Below are 21218 nucleotides of genomic sequence, written 5' to 3' on the forward strand. Positions count from 1 at the left end.
GAATCACATTGTAAATTAATTAATTGTATACTACAAACAACCGTACAAATCTTTCACCGTCAGAAATTACAAAACGAGACGAGTGGTCATTCCTCAGTCTTGGCATTACCATAAGTGTCGAGTAGAGGGTTAGCTGCAATGACATCCTCAAGAAAACTGAAATGGGAGTTTGTCAGTCACTGAACAGGGGCTGACAAACTAAAACTGACAAATACATGTTTAATATAATTAAAATAACACAAATTTCAATCATGGAGCATTGGGGCTTATTGTTTATTTTCTTATTTACATTTTGTCATTTATTTTTCTTTGACTAGTGGTACAACAGATGTAATGTTGTCAGTGATCGCCTTTCAAGCTTATTTTATGGTGTATGCTTGAAATGTTTATATTAAGTAGCATCTATACATGTGACTACACTGGGATAATAAAGTTTTACTCTGTTACAGTTCTCCGGCTGATGGGAGTATCAAACCTTGTCTCTGGGAGGTCTTCCCCTCCCAGATGAATTCGACTTTTGGTTGACACTTGTGGAATATACAGTACGTGAGAACAGAGAACACAATATATGCTAATCAGCCATTATGGAGCGCAGATCACATATTAAATTATAGCTACATGCAGACAAATGTTTCTGCTTTGACACTTGTTATGATCACTCTGGATAAGAGCGTCTGCTAAATGACTAAATGATTGACCCACTGACTACTAGCTGGTGAACCCAAATGCACGACTCTACGTACTACGGTGTTCATTTTAGGACATCCTCAGACTCAAACGAAAAGGCGTCAAGTCTCAGACCAAACGGCTTCAGTCTCAGAAAAACCTCTGTCATTCTCAGACAAAACGTCCTCAAACTAAACGCCGTCAGAAAAACCTCCATCATTCTCAGACCAAACGCTCTCAAACCAAACGCCATCGTTCTCAGACCAAACGCTCTCAAACCAAACGCCATCGTTCTCAGACAAAACGCTCTCAAACTAAACGTTGTCAGATTTTTGTTATCAAAGTTAGCTAGATGGGGGAGCTGCTGACTAGCTTTCTGAATTAGCTAAAGTAGCAGCTTTTAAAGTGAATACCATGGTGTTGTTTCTGTCAACTGGTACAGCAAGAAAACTTACTTTTGATATAGCTAATACAAAATAGTTGTTTTCTGCAAGCTAGTTCACTCGTGTAACGTAAACCCATGTGTAGTCCTCCGGTTGCCATGGATACTGCAAACAAACTTTGGTAAAGAATCATAAACGTCATCAACACGCGGCGCACAAGGGTTTTCTGATGCCGTTTGGTTTGACGTCGTTTTGTCTGAGTCTGAGGATGTCCTAAAATGAACACTAGCAGAGCCTGTTTAAGGAGAGCCTTGCCACTCCCTATTACAGTTTTTCTGAATTGCTAAAACACTAAAACCCATTGGCTGAACAAAGTTATCAGTTGCCTAAACTCATGTAGCTAATTGTGCAGTCTGTTGTCAATACCTTAAACCATTTCACATGGTAAAACACAATTTGCAAATCTCACATAGACTTTTCAGCAAAACTCTAAACACATTCTCATTCTCAAAACACATTCTGCACTCTAATGGACATGTCATTCATACTGGTAAACACAAATGGCAACGCTCAAATACAAATAAAAAAAACATGTCATTGACTAAACACAACCACTCAAAATAGATTTCACTTGTTTTTAAATGATGTGACACAACCAATATAAGCCAGTTCAGAGAGCAAACAGGTTGTTGAAGGTGGGAAAATATTCCTTGTGATGTCAATGACCCTGACCCAGCCCAAAGACAAGAAGAAGCACATTGATCACGTGTTTACTCCTTTGCACTTCCCATTTGTTACAGTAACAGTACTGAATGCTCAATAGATTTAGACAGGTTGCAGGTTTATATCAACAAAGAACAGGAGTGAGTTGTGGGTAGTGAGATGCAGGGTATAGTACTCTGATATATCGGCCGATATAGAAAATTACTGTAATGAAATAAAAAATCCAGAAACGCATAACAACACAAACAGATTTCCCTAACATTCTGCCCCACTCGTGTTGCCAACAGGGACGTTGTAGAGTGCCCTTTGGTGACAAACTATGCAAGGCCAGTATAGTACTGTATAGGGGTACAAGGAGGAGAAAGAACAAGAACAATTGCAAAGAGCAAAGCAGAGTAGTAATGTCTGATAAATGTTGAGCTACTATGATAGAACATGTTTTCGTTCATCAAAAGACAATGACGGATAAATATAAAAATGTGTTTTGAGATTACGTAAAAATGTACTTCTCCTTGAGAACTATATGTTTTGAACAATGTGTTTTCAATTTTTTGGTGTATTGTTTACTGACTGCTTGATAGTGTACATCATTTTGATCACTTTGTTTATGATTTGAGAGCAGTGTTTGATTTTGAGCACAGGTAAATCTGTTTTGAGGTGAAAGTTTGATTTTGAGGACAGGTAAAACTGTTTTGAGGCGAAAGTTTCATTTTGCAAGAGAATTCGAGGTTTTGTAAATAGTGCTTGAAGATGAGGTTTTGTGTTTACAGTTTTGAGAAAATGGGAGACTGTTTCAAGAATGTGTTTTAGCAATTGTGAAAAACTGTAAACTTAAAGTCCTAAGCCAGACTTGAATAAGTTTAATTTGTCAAGCGGGGCTAAAGCGGTTCAATAAAGACCAATTTCAGCTCACGCAGTCCTACTAATTCAAGTCAGATTTAAGTAGTCAAGCTAATTGCGCATGCACCCTATTCTTAAGCCAGAGAGGTAAAACATGGATCGTAGAATCCACCACGGCAAAAGCAATGCACACGGCCACGTGATATCTTCCAGAAAGAACGTTCCCTTTACAGTTTTTTTCAATCGCTATGACAGTTTTTTCAATACCTTTAACAATTTTTCTAAACTCTTAACGCACCAACACACCGACCACACACAATTGGCAAAACTGTTAATTTCATGCTCGATATCACACATTGTAAACTAAACTCAAACACTAATTGTCATAACACAAAAATATACTAAAAATGACACCATGTCTACCAAACACTTGACACACGTTCTCTTTTCACAGTAACATTTAGTCAATCATAGCACAATGTCATAAAAAACACTAACATCAGATGGAATTACAGAAACTGCTTTCATTTATGCAGGTATGTGTCAGGTGTCACAGTATATGGATTATAGATTGTGTTTGCAATGCAGTTTCTTTTGAAGCCTCTACATTTTTGTTTTGTTGGGTTTAGAAAATGCATGCATTTTGTTTCTTTTGCTGCAGAAGTTCAGAACAAAAAATGAATGACCGATGTCAGAATAGCTTTATAGAATGTATGGTTACTGTATTGAAAAAAGAAGAAGACAGAAACATAATTGCTGCAGTAAAGGCTTCATTTGCAACAGGACATTACTGCAAGAAATATGCAATATAGCTGCCATTTACAGTATTACCCTAGCTCTGGCCCTTCTCTGAGCGCCACCACACATTCTAACTCCTCTCCCTTGCCCTTGTCCCACTCCTCTCCCTTGTCCTGGTACTTGTCTTCCTCTCCTTCGTGCAGGTATTACTGTACTGTATTCTTACTTTCTTCGTGTTTCTCTATATTGTTTTTTTCCACATAAGATCAGCACAAAGAGCTCCACTTTGCAGTATATGTACCATATAGTCATGCGATTGAAAGAACCTCAACATCATAGTGTTTCCTAGTTGGGAATCAACTGTAATTTATAGTATTTGCATAACTTCAACCAGCTTTTTTCAGTAGCAATGGAATAAAATACAGGGGATATATTTGTGTTTCAATTCACAATATGAACAGCTGTCACTTTGACTTTAGCCAATAAATTAGGTTTTGAACATAGTGTTATCTGTTCTGACATACAGTGTTAAAGCATTGGCAAATTGGTCCGTAAAAATCGATTGTTTTGGTCTTGGTGGAGCTTGTGTGTAAAAGAAGTTCAAGCATTGAAAATTTGTGTTTACTCTTTGCATTTTGTGTCAAAGCAACAAAAAATGTGTTAATTGTATAGCCAACACAGGCGGATGTTCTGCTAACTGTGTCAAGAGTTTAGAAAACTTGTTAAAGGTATTGAAAAAACTGTCATAGCGATTGAAAAAAACTGTAAATCGTGACAGCTTCCTTATCCACCGCTTCATCAAAATAAAATGATACGCCATGATTGACGTCGTGAACGATAGACTACGTAGGAGGACCTTTTTAGACCTTTACTTCGTTGATTAAAAAACACCCTCTAAACTCATCTAAATTGGCTTTTTTTTTTACATCGTTTAAAATAATAGCCTACTATTAATCAATACATCCAGTAGCCAAACTTTGTAACATGGTTTTTGTGTTGGGGAAATGGAGGGCGGATTTAGGTACGTTTTGGAATTTAGGGTACGATTAACAATTATATTGCCATGATACTTGGATAATTTAGATTGAGAAATAGGCCTATGCCTGATGCCTAAACATTTGAAATCACAAACTAGCATCCATACATTAACGGCTATGGTGTGTAGCCTATCAAAGCATTGTTCATCATTGTTTAATGCATTAGGCTAAATGTTGTAGGCTAATTAAGTTGATTTCTATCAATGTTGAACATATTGAACTGATGAGAATAAGAAAATGAGAATATACGTGGTAAAACATTGTTTTCCCATTGGGTCAGTGTTACAGGAACGTCTGGGAAAGCACCAAGTCACGCGAAGCCAGACAGTTAGTCTGACCCTGACCAGACTAGTTTCTCAGCCTAAGTTGCCATAGTAACCGAGTTCGAACTACGTTGAGCTAGCTTTATGGAACCGAATGAACTAGAAATTAGTCCGACTGACTGACATTAGTCTGGCTTATTCGGTAAACTCGCTTTATGGAACAGGCCTCAGAACCACTGCTCAAATCTGCAAAACCATATGCACATTTTGGGCCTTTGACTCAGTTTTCAATTTCATAAAACACTTTTTGCAAAACACAACACACAATTCTCCACGTAAACACACGACATTCTAACAGGAAGCATCTTGATTTCCTTTTTCAAACACAACCAATCAAAATGGCACACTAATTCATCAGTGCCTCACACTAACTCCTCACATGTGCAAACACTCATTGCTTTACTCAACACCAACCAATCATGGCTTTAGAATAGGCCTATAAATAGCCTAATTTGAGTCGATTTACAGTGGTGGGTATAATTTGAACCTTTATTGTAGAAATGATAACATGTATGTAACAATCTACTGTAATGTACACATGTTCTAATGTACACAACAGCTGTTTACAGTTTTTCACAATTGTTAACACACAAAAAGCAAAACTTTGGCACAATTGGGCTCCAGGTGTGACCAGTGCCATGTGCCCAGTGGCTGCAGCACCTCGACCGGCAGGTAGACTCCCTCTATCACCTCCCCCAATTGAAGTTGACGGACCCGCCTTTGGGGTCGGATTGGCTGGTCTGACTCTACTGGTTTGCTACAGTACCAATTGCTCGACCCAATTTATCACTACTTTACACTCCCTTATCTGCATTAGACTCTGACTTTCCTTGTTTACACACTGATGTCAATTACACATCACCTTGTTGTCAAAACACAACACACAATGTTCTGAGGCCTGTTCCATAAAGCAAGTTTACCGAATAAGCCAGACTTATGTCAGTTAGTTTGTGATTTCAAATGTTTAGGCATCAGGCATAGGCCTACATCTCAATCTAAATGATCAGAGTATAATTATCGTAGCAATATAATTGTTACAGTTTTTCACAATTGCTAAAACACTAAAACCCATTGGCTGAACAAAGTTATCAGTTGCCTAAACTCATGTAGCTAATTGTGCAGTCTGTTGTCAATACCTTAAACCATTTCACATGGTAAAACACAATTTGCAAATCTCACATAGACTTTTCAGCAAAACTCTAAACACATTCTCATTCTCAAAACACATTCTGCACTCTAATGGACATGTCATCCATACTGGTAAACACAAATGGCAACGCTCAAATACAAATAGAAAAAACATGTCATTGACTAAACACAACCACTCAAAATAGATTTCACTTGTTTTTAAATATTGTGACACAACCAATATAAGCCAGTTCAGAGAGCAAACAGGTTGTTGAAGGTGGGAAAATATTCCTTGTGATGTCAATGACCCTGACCCAGCCCAAAGACAAGAAGAAGCACATTGATCACATGTTTACTCCTTTGATTTTTGTCCCTTTTACTGTATAGTATTGTATACTGTAGCACAGTGCATCGTAGGCTCTATACTGTACAATTACGTAACAAATGGTATGGCCCTGAACATTGCACTTCCCATTTGTTACAGTAACAGTACTGAATGCTCAATAGATGTAGACAGGTTGCAGGTTTATATCAACAAAGAACAGGAGTGAGTTGTGGGTAGTGAGATGCAGGGTATAGTACTCTGATATATCGGCCGATATAGAAAATTACTGTAATGAAATAAAAAATCCAGAAACGCATAACAACACAAACAGATTTCCCTAACATTCTGCCCCACTCGTGTTGCCAACAGGGACGTTGTAGAGTGCCCTTTGGTGACAAACTATGCAAGGCCAGTATAGTATTGTATAGGGGACGATGGCGTTTGGTTTAAGAGCGTTTGGTCTGAGAATGACAGAGGTTTTTCTGACGGCGTTTAGTTTGAGGACGTTTTGTCTGAGAATGACAGAGGTTTTTCTGAGACTGAACCTGTTTGGTCTGAGACTTGACGCCTTTTCGTTTGAGTCTGAGGATGTCCTAAAAATGAACACCGTACTCTACAGAAGGCACAGTTGACAGGTTTATTGACAAAAAAAAGGACTAGGGGAAAGAAGGAGATCTGGGGTGGCAGGCAGGTGTTGGCAGGCAGACGAACAGGCAAAGAAGGATGTGGCATGGTCTGTAACAGGCAGTGACAAAAGCACAATTACTTAGCATACTGCGATAACGTACCTTAAGTCAGGAGCCAAAACTAACACGTCTAGTAGAAGCATTGAACTGGCGATAAGTGACTGGAAACCCAGGGTTGAAATACTGTGGTGCTGATGAGGGGATAAGTTGCAGGTGTGTCAATTTCACAGGAAGAATGGAATATGTGGCAGGAGACCCGGAGCCGGGAGCCAATACCTGTGAAATCAGGCCAGGGACATAACACATTTCATTTTTACTATCAGTACTCTGTATCTTCTCCCTTCAGCTGGGACGTGTACACGCTATGGCTAATGTTGCCCGGGAAACTGCCCGTTAGCCCTCCTCGAGTCAAAGTGCCCTTCCGAGGAAAATAAATAAATAATTGTGAATTTAAACAGCTGCAGAATTTCATGTAGACCTAGATTTTAAAAATCGCCACCCAAAACGTTTCATAAAGTAGCCTAATTCACTTCCATTCGATAAGCCTATGGGCAACGAGAGTGAAAGTCATAAGGGGGGGGGGGGGGCTGTTTACTCTGCGGTACTGCACGCGACCGCCACCTGAGACGGTCACGGTTGTTTTATTCTGTGTCGATAAAAAACTGCTTTGACGTTGTCAGAAAAGGTGAGTTTTAAGTTGTAGAAATGTATAACAAACGATCAATCATCAAATTTTATGAAATCAAATAAAATCTTCATAAATCCATGCTCAGTTTGCCACGTTTAGCCTAAATAATCAGACGGCTAGCTTGCCTACCAGACAACCAGCCCGTTATCACATGCTAATTTCTTGGTAGGAAAACTAAGCTACATGTCTGCTGATGGTTAGTTTATAACATTTTGATTTAACAATAAGAATAAATGATGTAAGTCATGCAAATGAATTACATGAATTAATATCATGTGGGAGGATGATATTAATCGCCAACTCTGCCGAGGAATATAAAATAAAAAGCCTTTAATTTACTTCTCTATCCATTTTATGTATTTATTTTAAAACTTTACAGATTTCTCTTATACTCCCCATCATAGTCAACAACCCATTATAATGTATTAATCTAACCTTTTTTAAGTTTAGATTTTGTGTCGTCAGGTCACAAAAAGACCTCTCTTTGCAAGATCTTTCAGTCAATAAACTCCTGGGTTCAGGATATAATTCCTCAAATTTGACTTGAGGACCAAACTATGTGTCTCTCATAGCAAGCAATAACTTTTCATGCAACAGTTGAACTTTTTCATCAGGGGTCATAAAAGTAAATACATGTGTTACCTTTATTATACACTTATTATTTTGTGAAGATCCCTACATGTTGTCTAAAATAATGGACAGCAATCAGGAAAACCATTCAGATTATTCTCCCCAGGGATATTCATTTTTATTATAATTTTTAATAAAAGCAAACAGTTTACAGCTGTCATTAGTTTAGCTGTTAAACTATGTTGTGAACTTGTTTTTTTAACCCACGTTTACATTCTCACTTTGGAGGAAATCAAAGCAGTGAATCATTTTATCCAAATAGCAACGCTTGGGATACTTAAGATGATAATGCTGTCACAAACAGTTTCAAATTTAACGATAGACTAGTATATCTAGACTCAACACATCAGCATGTTTTTGGTAACTTGATTTGAGCCATTAAAATGTCCCCTGAGATAATGTCTAATTTGGGATGTGAAATGTCACATGTAAGGTTAGGGGTCCACTAAGTTCACTAAGCAGAGACTTGCAGTCCATGGTTTGTATTCCAGTCCAAACATTTCAGTGGTAAATCTATTACAGCACCAATGTCAGAAATGTTAGGGTGGAGGGGGGAAAACATGGGGTGGTGACTTTATGAGCTTTCTTGAGTGCCTCTGCACTGCAATGTAGTCTGATGGACGATAAGGAATTTATAATACTGTGATGAGTTTCAGGGAAGGTACTCTCTTGGAAAGTACTCTCTGATGTATGCTGTAAACTTCAACAACAGAGTTACACTCTTCAAAACAAGAATTCCAAGAAGTATTCATTGATTTATTCACAAGCAAGCTCACCTCTTTTTAATATGGTCACAGAAGTAAGCATAAGATAGCTGCCAAAAATAGACATTGCAATTGATGTTGTAGGTCTTACTTTATGACCCTTCATCATATAAATGAGCCAAGCTGCTATTTGAGCAGTCTCAATGTCAGTCATGTAGAAATAGATTGTAGGTTTATTTAAGTTTGTATTGTGGGGTAGAAATTTTGTGGGGTAAAAAAGTAAGTTGAAGGTATTTTGGAGGGCAGTGCCAGTCCTAGCACATTTGGTGCCCTAGGCGAGATGTATGAACAGCGCCAACAGCGCCCCCCCCCTCCCCCCCCCCCCAGGAGCACAAATCGGGATGCCGCCCCCCCCAACCGCAACATGGATATGTGACTTGGCGCCCTCTGCTGGTGGTGCGGGACGGTTAATTAATGGATGAACTTCGGAATTTGCCGCCCCCCTCTTGATGCCGCCCTAGGCGGCTGCCTGTCGCCTATGCCTAGGACCGGCCCTGTTGGGGGGTATTTGTGTATTGTACTGTGCACTGTAGACTTCGTCCTTCAAGGCTGTAATATGCAAGACAAAGAAGACAGAATGGTTGTTTTAACAGCGCCTTCACATATTCACTACAATTTAGTCAATGACAAGTAATACCAAAATACTCTAGGGCACACACTCATACTGTTCACAAAAGCTATGTCATAAATACAGTCTGTCAGGGAAGCTCTTGTAGAATACTGGTTCCCGATGCTTGAGGTGAGAAGCTCGTCAACACTACTTCTGGCTACACTACACGCTTCTCCAATTCCCCATCCCAGATCTGCTCCTTGCACCTCTACATCATGGCTGACAGACTTCCACTAAAAACAGACAATGTTGATATCATACCATCGTGTATCAGTTTGAATATTACAGTTTTTCTAAATTGTTTACACACAAATACTGGTACTGGGGACACAATGACCACAACATGTAACTCATGCACCAACCACCTGAACCAATTCTGCTAAACTACAAGCAAAATTCCTGCTTTACACTCAAATTGCAGTTCTAAAACATACTTTTTTCACACTACACACAATTCTCAGCATTTGGCACAATTTTCATGAAGAAAATCTCTTGTTTTCACAAAGAACACACTGCCATTCAAATATGCACACTGACTCATCACATTGGCAAACAACAGTCACACCGTTTTGCAATTAGCAATCACAGCTTTAGCATAAAAGGGCAACAGGTGACCTCTTCTGTTTTGGAGCAGTGGATGCCAACATTGGAAACAGAGGCAGAGCCAGAGGAGTGAGAGCAGGAGGAGGACAGCGATGACAATGATGAGGAAGGCATGAGTACAGTAGTACAGTATTGCCTGTGGACTGTTCTGTAGGACTGTAAAAATAAAGTATATTTCAAGTATTTGGGAAATGTATTCCTACTTTGTATTCCTACACAGTATTTACAGTATTTTACTTTTTGTTTGTCAGAACTGAAAGATTACCAACACAAGTTGGTTGGGAATGTCTTCTGTCCTGAACAGGAAACTGAAATCATGAACATGGTCCAAGAAAATAACGCCATAACATTACGGCAAATACAAAGAAAAATAATAATACGTCATGTGACAAAAATGTTGTCTACATACAAAAAAGTTTTTTGTATGTAGACCACTGTATGTGCAACTTTGTGTTTGTTGCGATGTACACTGTACATTGTTTTTGTGGGAAAAATGTAATTATTTGTTACCGTATATTTGTGTGTTCTGAGTATAAAAACAATATTCCCCAAAATGTTTACAACACACTTATGTATATACTGTCTGTAGTAAGTGTAACACTGAACAAGAAAAGGCCCAAATCACGATGATGAATGAAGAACTCGTGTTTTCCATTCATCATAGTGTTTTATATTGAGCACATCAGTGAGAGATATTCTATGTTTTAGTGCCATCACATGGTAACTCACATGTACTGTAACAAGCATGGTTCTTACTGATTAAATGACAAACTAAAAGGTAAAAAAATACACTGACTGCTACACATCAAAGTTATTCAAATGCTTCCATTGAATTATTCAGCATTTAAATAATGAAAAATGAATACACATACTTTTATACATAATGTATGGAGAAAAACTCTCTTTGTAAAATTGTAAAATGTCACATCACTTTGAATTAAATAAAGTCTCAATAAAAATACGTTATGTACATATTTAAACAATCCCCCACTAATATATGACCTGTTCTGACATGTGAGCCTGACTTTGGGCCAATGGACTGCAGTTGTTTGAGATTACATTGCCAAAGTATAATCAGAATCAGAATACAATTTAATCACCAAGTAGTTTACAAAGGAATTTACTTTAGTGGGCTGGTGCATACAATACATGTATTCATTTAGCAGACACTTTTATCCAAAGCGACTTCCAAGAGAGAGCTTTACAAAAGTGTATAGGTCACTGATCATAACACCGAGATAGCCCCAAACATTGCGGGTAGCCAAACATGAAGGCTCAAGACGCACTTGTTCCGGGAGTACAACGGCACTTAAGAATGCTTGGCTGGACTTGTTAGTTTCCTCCAGGATCACAATGACTCTTATTAAGTGACTCATTGCTCTTTTAGGTTAGATATAACGAAGCTAAGTCTTGTACTCGCTGTGAAATATGTTACTGTTGATTGTCTTCTACAGGTACAGTCCTGCACTTTTGTGGTTCATGTTGTTTTAATTTGTAACTTGTATAACTGCATGCTCTTATGGGTCTTCCCTTTTGGCACTTGTTTAGCTTTTTCACAATGTATGCTTCATGTTTTTGGCTACTTGCAATGTTTGGGACAATCTCGTTGTTATGTTCAGTGACCTATGCTCTTTTGTAAAGCTCTTTCTTGGAAGTCGCTTTGGATAAAAGTGTCTGCTAAATGAATAAATGTAAATGTAAATGAAGCATACAATGTGAAAAACCAAAATAAGTGCCAAAGGGAAGAACCATAACAGCATGTAGTTAAACAAGTAAAAGTTAAACAACATGCACCTCGCGTGTGTTGTACACCAAGCGTGTACCTGAAGAAAAGCAAGCAACAGTAAAAATATTTCACAGCGAGTTTTAAATAATTTTAAATCAGTTACAGCTGACCAACAAGAGCAACAAGTCTCTAAGTAAGAGTCATTGTGATCCTGGAGGAAACTAAAATCAGGTCCAGCAAATCATTCCTAGGTACTGTGGTATTCCCGCAACAAGTGCGTCTCGAGCCTTTTCTTGAAGGTGGGGAGACAGTCAGTGTCTCTGATGGAGATGGGGAGTTGATTCCACCATTAGGGGGCCAGACAGGAGAAGAGCTTGTGTTGACCCGAATGAATGGGTCTTTATCTAGCTCTGCAGAAGCCTGCGTATGACCATTCATTTGAATCAGGTGTGTTGGAGCAGGGAAACATCTAAAACATACGGGACAGGTGTTCCCTGAGGACCAGGGTTGGGAACCACTGCATTACACAATGATTAAATCTGCTTTAAAATGACGGAAATAAAGTTCACAAATAACCGTCATGTATGTGTGCAACCATTTGTAAAACGTGTTACAATAAAGGCAGGCAACTGTAAATTATCAACCCCTTTCTCTTTGTTCTCATTCAGCTCAGGTAAATCAACGATTTGCTAATGTTCTCTTTTGTGCTCGTCTCTTGTTCGTATCCGCAACTTTTCTTGACCTAAGCAAATAAATGGGGTGCTAGTTTACCCATTTCAAATTGGTTTCAAACTTATCAAAAATCTGGAAAAATATTCTATAAAAAAGATAGTAGTATGAGCCAGGTTCGAGAATCAAACACAAATTATTGAGGGAAAGTTTTAGATATGTTGACTGGAGTTAATAGAATAAAAACGACCGGACGAGTCGGGTAGCAAATCGGAAATACAATACCACTGAGGTCTGACCTCATTATGTATCTATAGGTGTGTTCGACCTGGTTTGACTTTATGCAGCGCCGGCGTCGCCTGCAGCCACCTACAGCCCGGCTGACTTGAATCAGCCAAAGGCATTCTCAATTTCAAGGCAGCCGGCTGACTTGAAGCAGCCAATGGCATTCTCAGCTTCAAGGCAGCCGGCTGCAGCCTATCGAACGCCAACTCTGTCAAAACGTGTAATTTGTCGTTTGTGTACAGACGTGACATTTTAAGGTGCATTCAATGATTTGAATGCTGAATGGAGTCAAATTAGGGTCAATAATATTTTGCATCCGCAGAAAAAGACTAGCATCTGCAGAAATGATTAGCATCTGCAGAAGAAAATATATTTACTTGTTTTTCTGCGACTGCAAATATTTTTCTGCGACTTCAAAACTTTGGCCGTGTCAAAATCTGGTCAAAAACGTCCTAACAGCACATTGCTTGTTGAGTAGCTAATCAGAATGCTGCTCACTGACCACACAAATGTTGACTACTAGTGACGGGAAGTTCGGATCATTTTACAAATTTTGGTTCTTTAAATCTCGTTCAGTAAAATGAACAAATCTTTTTTCAAGTAATTCGTGCATTCAACATGCATACATAATCTCATGTAATTGCATGTAAACCAGCACATACTATTTTAAAATAAATTCCTGCATTAAAATAATGTATCATGATGTGACAGTGGTGGCTCCCCTTCCCAGATCACTGTCACCAGAGTTTTGACATTCCTCAACACACACCCATGGGCGTAGATTTAGGGGGGGACGCTAGGTACTTGTCCCCACCAACATTTGAAAATGACAAAATTGTCCCCACCAATATTTTAGCGAATTGTGATGCTATTTGGATCGATTCCGACGGCCAGGACGCGACAGTACAAGAAACGCCATAATTTGATTGGCTGAAAATCCGAAGGGGAGGGTTACCTGACACGCAACACGCACAGGAAGAAGCATATGCTACTTTGCTTGCTTGCACTGGCAGACAACGCAGACAAGTTAGCAGGTGTGTCGGCGACAACGGTACAGCTAACTTACCAGGGCTGTCTGCCAACAATACATACATAAAAGGCCAGAGTAACACATTTTTATATTCCCTTCAGCATGTAGGCCTACATGTTTGCCCCTTTTTGTGCTTTGTAGATTAGATATGCCTCCACCCAAGAAGAAGAAAGGGGACATACAAAGCTTTTTGAAAAAGCAGTGTAAGTCAGGCTAAATAACTAGCCTCACTAGCAGTGGTAGTGACCAGGCTTTCAAATGCAAATTCTACTGTGGAAAAGTATTAACTGGTGATATTATATGTTACCCAGGATATTGTTACAGCTAAACCTAGCTTCTGTAGCTAATCTTTCAACCAAGGTTAGGAGTCTAGCCTAGGACAAATTCACAGTTGATGGACTGTCACTGCATTGCTAGACAGGTGCTGGAAAAAACTGTTGGCAATGTGAATAAGTTAACACTGTTGGTTATTCAAATATAATGAATCATTATTTGATTATTAATGTCCAAATAACACTGTATACAATATGGTAGGAGGGTTAAACTTGCTAGCTATAGGATAGGCTACAAAATGAATGAACCATTTTGAATGCAGGAAAGACAGCATGAAAACACTCCAGATGTAGAGCAGGATGAGGAAACAGCATCAGGGCTTCAGGTGAGGTTTATGATAATAAAACATTTTGTTGTTCAGCATTACAGTCTCATCATCACAGCCTTTTTTTTGGAGAGTGCATTTTTAGATTATACAGTTATACTAGCTCTTTAGGGATAGTATACAGAATGGCATCTCAATTTGCGCGGATGGGTGGATGTCCCCACCAAGTCTGACACCAAACCTACGCCCTTGCACACACCTGCACCTCATTTGCCTGATTAGATGTTCAATCTATAAATGCCAGCTTAGTCTGTTTCTTCACTGCAAAGTCTTGTTAGTTAGTTCTTACCTGCAATACCGAGCGTTACTTATCTAAGAGTAGGGATGGGCGAACGATGCCTTGTGAAGCTTTGGTGGTTTCTTACGGTGGCCCTGAAGTGCAAATCACACCCCCTAATATGAGTACATCCCCCAATACAAAAACATGCTCCCCCAAATGGAAAACGACATTACATTAACTCTGAACGGAAAGGGTAGGTACTACACTTTAGCGCTGATTGGATGCTAGTAGGGTAAGAAATTGATCGACAGAAGTAAAAAATGCAATAGCCTGACAGAGTTACGTGCACCAGGACATGTATTTGGGTATCGAAGCATGTAGCATAGCGTGTTAAACATAGCCAAACAACTAGTTCACGTAACTCTGTCATTATCATGAACTTGATCGTTTTGGTTGGAAGGAAAGAGGAAACATTAATGTTTACAATTCAGAGTCATGACACTACTCTTTATTTTAATCAGGGTCATTCCTATGAAATAATCTCAGATATGCTGTTAACGTTTCACAATATAAGTAGCCTATGCGCACGCTAAAAACGCAGTTGAATGCAGGACTTTTCAGAAGAAAAAACTAATAGTCCAGTCTACAGAAGAACGAAATGCCACAATCACAGAGTAAGGTGGACCAGGATAGTTGTTTGGCTATCGATTTTTACATTTAACACGAAATACTTTTGCCTAAGTAGCCTACTATTTGCTACATTCTTCGATAGCCAAACAAATGTTCTGGTGCACGTAACTCTGCCAGGCTATTGCATTTTGTACTTCTGTCGTTCAATTTCATATTTCTTGTTAGTTAGCCATACTGCATCCAATCAGCGCTAAAGTGTAGTACCTACCCTTTCCGTTCAGAGTTAATGTAATGTGTTTTTGAGTTAATGTAATGTCGTTTTCCATTTGGGGGAGCGTGTTTTTGTATTGGGGGGAGGTGAACAAGTCATCTGATTTGGGGGGAGTGTTTTCATTTGGGGGATGTACTCATATTAGGGGGTGTGATTTGCACTTCAGGGCCACCGTAGTTTCTTCCGGATTGTGCCGAACTAAAGAGCCGAACATTGAAATTGGAGAGCACAGTGACATGTAGTGGTCAGATAAAATTATAGCAGCCGTTTAAACCAACTGAATAAGATGTACTTAGTTTCTGGCGGTACTTCGCCTCGTTAATCATTCGATGTCGTTCATTTTTGTAAGCCTACGTCACGTAGGCTACGTGGTCTAATTTTCGTGTTCATTCATTAAAACCATACATGTGTATTTGAGAACTGTATAATTTTCATACAATAAATGTTTTACTGTGATGTACTGGTCTACACCACACTTTGTAATGTTCTGCAAACAATATAAAGGCGGTAGAATGCTTAAGTGTATGGAATTATTAAATGACTGCTGATACAGAGTGGTAGCCTACACAACCATTCTGCTTATATAGCTGTCTCATTCCTTACATTTGTAATATGTACTGTGAATCAGGTTTAGAAACTTAGAAACAACTTTGAACCAGTTTGTGACGTCTGAAGCATTGAACGTCATCAATCACGTGGCATCGTCATTTGACACAAGCTCCAAACCACTTTTTCGAAACTGTGCGTATTGGTTTTGCGACACAAGCATCGATGCGTCAGTGCCATACGTCCCATCCCTATCTAAGAGATTTATGTGTACCGAACCTTTGTTTTTTGCCTCAACCATTCTTCTGCTCTTCCCTTTGCCTTTTTTAGAAACAGAGATGACGACCCTTGCCTGACATCCGTACCTGCTCTGTGCCTAGTCTCTGAAATTCCTGCAAGCCCCTGTTCGACCCAAGCCTGTGACCCGACCATCCTTTGGATTTGCCTGCCTTGCTGTTTGCCTGTTGACGACCTGTGCCTGTCTGACGACTCTGTACTACCATTAAAAGTCTGCACTTGGATCGCTACCCCTTTCCTGAGTCCGGTCATTACAGAAGACTTCGCCACAACTATGGATCCAGCGGAGCTAACCAACGCGGAGGGTCTTCCCATGGTACGCTGCTCGGGGATCATGACACACAGATCCGACATCTAGCACAGTCCTTCGAGGAACATGCCCGACTTGTCAAACGCTTACTCAATCGTGTCAGGAGTTCACACGCCATTTCCGAGAGGTATTCGACCACAAGGACGATGGACGATTAGCCCGGGATCAGTTGCTGACACTTCGACAAGGGTCCCAATCATCCGCAGACTACACTCTCCACTTCCGCACCCTGGCCACAGCCAGTGGACGGAACGATGCGGCCCTACTTGCCGTCTTCCACCAAGGACTGAACGCTGACTTGAAGTCGGAATTAGCCTGTCGAGAGGGGACTACGAATTTAGAACAGTTCCTTCAATTGGCTGTCCGCCTGGATAACCTGTTACGGACGAGAAGACCAACCAGGACTTCTGTGCAAACCTATAACCCTCCCCTCTCTACGGCGCTACCTGAATCTATGCAGATTGCTTGTGCGCAACTTACCATGGAGGAAAGGGATCGGAGAAGGGCGCAGCACTTGTGTATGTACTGTGGAAATCCGGGACACTACCGTTTGGGTATACCATTCATACCATGTGAACCCCCGTTGCACATACGTGCCATAGACAATAAGCCCATTCGGACGGGACACATATCTCTGCGCATTGGAGTCCTTCATAGAAAAACCATATTACTGCTGATCATAAATTCACCCGGTACAGATGTTATTCTCAGTCTGCCATGGCTCACCTACCACGACCCCGCTATCTCCTGGACGACAGGCGAACTACAGTCATGGGGGAGCCTCATGTCCCACTCAATGTCTGCCTGTCTCATGTCGGGCTACCCAGATAGAGAGCTCTGTTGTGTCAGAGACTGTTACTGTTCCTCCCGAATGTCATGATCCGAGTGCTTTTGACCTTTTACAGGGAGCAACACCTCTAAGAGGTCGGATCTATCCCTTATCAGTGGAGGAGACTGAGGACGGAGGAGTATATACAGGAGGCTTTAGCCATGGATTACATTTGTCCCTCCGTTTCCCCCGTAGCAGCCAGTTTCTTTTTTGTGGGGAAGAAGGACGGGGGTTTGAGGCCTTGTGTGGATTATCGGGGCTTAAATGAAGTCACAGTTACATTTCGTTATCCCCTACCCTTGGTACCCGCCTCTGGAACAGGTGAGGGGTTCACAGTACTTCAACAAGCTAGACCTTCGTAGCACCTACAACTTGGTCCGCAGAGGGTGATGAGTGGAAGACTGCTTTTGTCACTATCAATGGTCACTACGAATATAAGGTGATGCCGTATGGGTTGGCTAACGCCCAAGCCTTTGTCAATGACATCCTGCGGCCATGTTTGAATCAGTTCGTTGTTGTCTACATTGACAACATTCTTATCTACTCACCAACCCTGTGTGCACACATCTCCCATGTCCGACAGGTGCTGCAACTCTTACTCCAACAGCGACTATACGTCAAGGCAGAGAAGTGCGAGTTCCATGAAACATAAGTGGGTTTCCTGGGCTACATCCTAGACGCACAGCATGGATCAGAGCAAGGTCAAGGCGGTCCCCAAATGGCCTTGTCCGAAGTCGATCAAGGAACTGCAGCATTTCTTGGGCTTTGCCAATTTCTACAGGAGGTTTATCCGCAACTTCAGTGCAGTTGCCGCACCGCTGACATCGCTCCTGAAGGCAGCCACATCGAAGTTGTGCTGGACCGCTGCTGCCTCAACGGCATTCGACAAGCTCAAGGCGCTCTTCACCACTGCCCCTGTCCTGAGGCACCCTGATCCCACCAGACCTTTTGTGGTGGAGGTTGATGCCTCCGAATCAGGGGTTGGGGCTGTCCTTTATCAGCATCAGGGTCAACCGGCCAAGTTGTTTCCCTGTGCTTTCTAAGAAGCACAGGGAAACAAGAACCAATAAGCTGTCCCCCGCATAGAGGAACTACGACATTGGGAACTGGGAGCTGCTGGCTTTCAAGCTGGCGTTTGAAGAGTGGCGCCACTGGTTGGAGGGGCCAGACTCCCGTTTCTCGTGCTGACTGACCACAAGAACCTCGAATACATCAGGATGGCTAAGCGTCTCAATCCACGTCAAGCTCGGTGGGCCCTGTATTTCACGCGGTTCCACTTCACGATGTCAAACCGACCAGGTTCTAAGAACGTCAAGGCTGACGCCCTGTCACGCCAGTTCGACTGTGCATCGGAGCCTCCCACCACAGGACCCATTGTTCCGCCGACCTTCATCGTTTCCCCCATCTGATGGGACCTTGACCGCAAGATCCAACAGGCTCTCCATCGGGAACCAACGCCACCAGACTGTCCGGAAGGACGCACCTATGTTCCCGCCGCTTTGAGGCGACAACTGATACTCTGGCTTCACTCCTCTCCAGCATCTGGGCATCCGGGGATTCAATGCTCTGTCACGCTGGCCAGGGAGAGGTACTAATGGCCGACACCAGGGACGTCTAAAATGTTCTTCAGCCCCCCCAAATCATTTGGCATTATTGGCTTAATTTTTTTAAAATAATAATAATTAAACTATTGTTTCTCACACGGACAAGTTATTTATAACTCTAACAAATTATAATCCAATAGCCTGTCATCATACTTTACGATACAAACCCCGGGCACTAGTACCGTCTCGACGTCAACGACAGCCAGTATTATAGCCAAGGAGTTCAGAGTAAATGATGCACGGAGTGAAATTGTAAGTACAAGGAGTTACAGAATGTGGCTATCTGTAGTTGTTAGCGAGTGTTACCTGCTTTAGGTTTACTTGATATGAGGCAAATGAAAGCGAATATTGTAGTGGGCTATGTTAAAACTAAGCTAGCTTACTACTTTGTTAGAAACTGTTCCCAGTTAGCAAGAGTGTGAACTAGCGAATTCGAAATACAAGAAATAACTACCGACATCTCTCTATTCTTTGCATTGATATATCTCTCTAGTATTTCAAAACAATATTATCAGTCCCTATAGAATGTTGTTATTTATAATCAGTTAATGCTAGTGAAAACTAAATGTCATAGTGTCCCTCATAACGCTATTGTGCCGGTATATCATCCAATTCATTGACCAGATTGATATAAGAACATTCTTTAGGAGAGGTGGCAGCTCCGCCCAGTCAGATGAGAGAGAGAAGCAGGAGATTGACAGGGCTGAAGGAGCCGGTGTGACGGAGGTTAGTGGTCTACAGGTCTAGAAGGAAATGAGTGGAGATTTTTTGTCATTTGTAGCCTAAACTAAATTATTACATGATATTTTTATGCCAAATTGGCTTCTGTATCTCGATCAGTTATGTTTCAATGTTTGAACTTACTTATCTTAAAGGTGACATGATATGAAAACATTTTATGAGGTTATTTAACATTAATATGAGTTCCCCTAGCCTGCCTTTGGTCCCCCAGTGGCTAGAATTTTCGATAGGTCTAAACAAAGCCCTTGGTGTTCTTCTCCGCCTTTGACAAAATGAAGGCTCAAACGCTCTGTTTGAAAATCTCCAAGTGACGTAGATACGAGAAAAGTTACCTCCCCTCTCTCTGCTTTGCCCGCCCAGATCATCTGGCCCGCCCATGAGAAACAGAGCTACCACCGTGAAAGGGCAAGTGCGATATCGGTTTTTCCTGGAGAGACATCATGGGGAGCAAACAAACAAAGCACAACAGTTGCTCACATAAAACACATTGGGCCCTATCTTGCACCCAGCGCAAATGACTTAGTCAACGACGCAAGTGTCATTCCTAGCGCTCCCGTGGGCGATTTCAGCGAATAACGAGGCATGTTCCGGCGCAAACGTTCCCTGGTGCTATCTTGCTGTTTCCGAAAAACAATTCCGCTACTGACCAGGAAAAACAAGCTTCCGTGCGCACTGCTGGCAAGGCCAGGGTCTTCTTTCTGCGAAGCTACGTTACATTGTTTTGATTTATGGCATGTTACATTTCTTCAATGATTATAAACAGATTTTCATAAGAAATTTATATGTATGTGAACTTGATTTGTAACAACTGTGGGAATTTCCTCCGATGACAGTTTAACCTAAGCTAATTTTGTAAGGTTTCTTCTCCCATGCCTACAGAATCATAATTCGGTTTATTCGCCATGTAGCCTATGTTACACAAATACGCGATTTACTGTGGCAGGAAGGTGCAAACAATAAACATATACGGGTATAAATTAAGTTCAAAAGTACATTAGTTAAACTAATTCTGAGAACTAAACAATTTAAAAATATAACAATTAAAATTAAATATATGTAAAAATAAGAATAAGTATAGCTGCAAGCTGCGATGCGGGTTCCTCCGCAAAATATTATAAAAAATGTACATTGTAGAAGGTCAAGAGTTGGACAACAAGAGAGCAAAACTACTTTATGTAGGGCCAACTACAATCGGCTGAATGGGGATTTGAACTGAGCATAAGGTTACAAAGCAGCCTCTCTATCCTCTATGCTACAC

The 21218-nt window shown here is 40.8% G+C and overlaps 1 protein-coding gene across 1 annotated transcript in view; it reads left to right on the forward strand.

Moving 5' to 3' along the window:
- The first annotated feature begins 19894 nt into the window (after nucleotides 1-19894).
- Nucleotides 19895-21218, forward strand: part of LOC146300720 (inner centromere protein A-like) — a 33986-nt gene continuing 32662 nt past the window's right edge. The window contains exon 1 of the mRNA XM_084705180.1: nucleotides 19895-19945. The gene's annotated coding sequence lies outside the window, so the exon portion shown is untranslated. The remainder of the gene's footprint in view (nucleotides 19946-21218) is intronic.

This window comes from Hypomesus nipponensis, chromosome 2, assembly GCF_054491055.1.
Source record: "Hypomesus nipponensis isolate SF chromosome 2, ASM5449105v1, whole genome shotgun sequence".
In the NCBI taxonomy this organism is placed as follows: domain Eukaryota; kingdom Metazoa; phylum Chordata; class Actinopteri; order Osmeriformes; family Osmeridae; genus Hypomesus; species Hypomesus nipponensis.